Below are 3,521 nucleotides of genomic sequence, written 5' to 3'. Positions count from 1 at the left end.
TGGATATTGGAGGAAAATGATTTTAAATAACCCATTTAAATCCCCTTTACTGTTATTCTATAAAATAATTCAAAAAATCCTAAAACCGGATGAATATTTTAGTGAAAAAGAAATTTTTTAGGATTTATCAAAATTAAATATTTGAAATTATTTCATAGCTATCTCTAAAAACTGGATTCTTCGTTACTATAACGTAGATAATTTTTAATTTTTAAAATAAAAATATGTTAAAAAATTGAATAATGTTTTTACTACCTAGTTTTATGAAATTGAGTTTAACAATTACCCTCATTATTAGCAATGTGTTATTGATTTAATAAATAAAAAATTAACATAAGAAATACCTCTTTGTAGGTGATAAATACACATAAATAACAGTTTAAATATATTTTATTGCTTGCACTTTCAAATGGCTTCATTATAATTAATTACTTCCTCGTATTCAAAGTTGACTGTTTGCTTTTTCGAAAATACTTTTTGTTAAAAAAATATGACATAAACAAGTGCAACGTCATTTTGTAGATGTAACCTTATGAATGGTAGTTATTCCTTAATTCTTGAGAAAGGAACATCAAGTTATAAGCAAGGGTGATAATTTTGGTAAGTGTACAGTATTCGTGATTCCTTCCCCCTTGTTTTCTTCTATTATTTTCTTGTATATATATATGTGTGTAAAGTACAGTCTTTTACCTCGTTTTAAGTATAAATAGTTGTGTATTTTATGTATGTATCAGAGTTGTTTTTTGTATTTATAAGAATACAAATGTTCTTATAAATAACCGTTGTATTATTCCTCTACACCTATCCTTCTCCTCACTTCTGTCGGTAGTCCTGGATAAATAATAATGGTACCTCCTCACCTTTGTCAAGACACAACAGTAAGAATAGAAAAGCGTGCGAGGAGTAATAAATAAATACGCATGCCATCATTGATTAAATAATATACATCTTCTACCGATTAAGAACATTATCATTCCCACCTTTATTATTCAATATTCATATAATATTAGATGCTGATAGTCGATAGAGAACTGAATAAAGTACCTAAAATAACGTCACCTTCTGTCTGGATTTATGAAAATGGAGGCCCAAGAATTTGGAAAATACTTATCGGATGAGAAACAGATGGCTTGTCAGATTTGTCGATCTATATGTGCATTTAGTCCCCTGTCTAGAATTACACGACACTCATTATCCTCATCTCATATCAAGAGCATAGATATTCATCGAAAAAATCAAGTTAATGATGAATACATCAAGTCAGACTTTAACTCTGATACCACAAAGATGCTTATTGCATGTATATACCCTTACCCTTTACTAATCATCTACGTTCAAAAAATTTATGGAGAAATACACGGGTAAACCTATCCCTTCCCGAGGAACTATCATTAAATTAATGGAGGATGTTGGTACTGATGTCATTTATATAAATACATATAAAAATGTCTTGAGTCATCCACACCAAATGACGATCAAGTTATCAGTAAAAAGTAGAAAATATTTACTAATTTCGAAATGAAACTCTGAATTTTGAACTATCTAACCGTAAGTATTCCATTTTTTTTTAAATCTAACCATAAAATATGATTCTATTTTAGCTAAATATATCAAGAATTATGATACACAACTCATTAAATGGCAAAAACAACTGCTTAAATGGCCACAACAACGAGGGTAGTAGCTTCGGATGGTTTGCAACTAGTTTGTCTGACACTAGTTTCTTCACTTAAAGATTTGGGTATGATCATTAGGTTTTCCAATATTACATATTCAATAAATATTACTTTTTTTATCACTTAAGGCTTAGCAATGGTTGATAGGCTCCAAGAAATGGTGTTAAGAAAACTCATAAAAGGCAAAAATAACTGCTTAAATGGTCACAACAACGGGAATAGTTGCATTGGGTGTAACATTATAATTAGCAATTGTGTATATCCTTCATGATAATAGTATATTGTTATATAAGCATAAATAACGAGGAAAAAATCTTTTTTGATGCTCTTAATAATGAGTAATTTCTCCGGACATTAATACATAATTAGCTTTTGCTCTAAATCTTTAAGATGGATTTATTTCTAACATTTTTTTATTAGTATATTTATTGTCTAATTTTATGATTTTGACATTTATTTTATTATTAATAATTAGTTAGATATCATCGGTAGAGATATATCTATCCTGTGCACAATTGTATATAATTTATTGTTATTAGTTATATGATTTCAATTGTTTAATTTTGTATATTTAACATAAATGTATGATGGTATATTTTTTAGTATGTAGATTATATTTAATTAAAGCCTTCCTTTTTAAACTTGGAACTTTAAATATATTTCAAAATACTCTACTTTGTCTTTTCATTAGCTATTATTCTAAGGATAAGGTTGATAATAAATTACGATTTCATGGAGTTTGACGTTTTCAAATCTACTGTAACGGATAAAAACGTCGAAGTCGATTATACGTAGTATATCTTCATTAAACATTTTGAATATAAATACTTTCGTTATACCCTCAAAAATCGTAATAAAGCAGGCACCTGATAATCACATCAGTATTTTAAACAATGATACCATATGTCTTTTTTTTCCCCTCCTCCTTGCACGCGTTTTTCTCTACAATATTATTAACCTTAGTTATAAGGCATGTACGTAGGCGTGTAAGTTGGTCGTGAAAAGACGGGAGATAAACTAAAAAAATTAATTTTCTGAGGAACTTACGAAGACGCGTTTCTACTCTAGGACAAGGCAGAAAGACTCAAGTGCGAGTACTTATTTAATAATTGAACCTAAGTTTTATTTATATAAGAGAGTAACTCTTAGCTTTTATCGGGGAGTTACAAAGATGTGTTACACTCCGGCACATGAAGGAAATAAGAGTGTGCAAGTATTTATTGAGTATACCACATGTAGTTTTATTCAGTAAAGAGAGTAACTTTGAGCAAATTTTAGGAAGTTATAGACGCAGTGATGCATAAAATATGTCCGGCCTTTATGTAAATATGAAATAAACCGAAAAAGAAAGACAAGAAACAAACAAAAAAAGGAGAGTGGCAATGGCCTTTATAGACTCTGCAAAGGCCTTTGACTCAGTCTCACATAAGTCATTGTTGCTGGCCAGTGCCAGATTTGGTCGCCCACCCATGGTCCTGAAATATTTAACAAATGTCTATAGTAACGCCTCCGCCACCCACAGGGTAGGGAGAATATAAAGTTAAAGTCAGGCATCCTGCAAGGGGACCCTCAGTCGGAGTACCTCTTTAACTTCGTGCTAGATTGGTACCTGGCCGAAATTAACAAAACCCCAATGAGAGGTTTTAATCCCTATAAACTAGGTAAAGAAACGATAAAATATCTTCTGTTTTTGGATGACTCAGTCTTAGTTGCAGAGGACGCTAAAAACCTCCATAAAATCTGTGATGTTTTCTTAGGTCAATGTAAGGTAGTAGGCCTTAACACAAACTTTAAAAAGTGTGCGTACACTTACAATGACCATAACTTCAAAACTAATGGGTATTT

The 3,521-nt window shown here is 30.5% G+C and overlaps 1 long non-coding RNA gene across 1 annotated transcript; it reads left to right on the top strand.

Annotated features, from left to right (window-relative positions):
- Positions 1-2,268, top strand: LOC139907458 (uncharacterized). The gene is made up of 3 exons (XR_011784122.1): positions 1-1,548; positions 1,602-1,741; positions 1,805-2,268. It is a non-coding gene; the product is annotated as an uncharacterized lncRNA (long non-coding RNA).
- The last annotated feature ends 1,253 nt before the right edge of the window (positions 2,269-3,521 follow it).

This window comes from Lepeophtheirus salmonis, unplaced genomic scaffold (genome assembly GCF_016086655.4).
Source record: "Lepeophtheirus salmonis unplaced genomic scaffold, UVic_Lsal_1.4 unplaced_contig_1297_pilon, whole genome shotgun sequence".
Classification (NCBI taxonomy): domain Eukaryota; kingdom Metazoa; phylum Arthropoda; class Copepoda; order Siphonostomatoida; family Caligidae; genus Lepeophtheirus; species Lepeophtheirus salmonis.
Note: the sequence above shows the minus strand (reverse complement) of the source record. Positions and strands in the feature narration are given on the sequence as shown.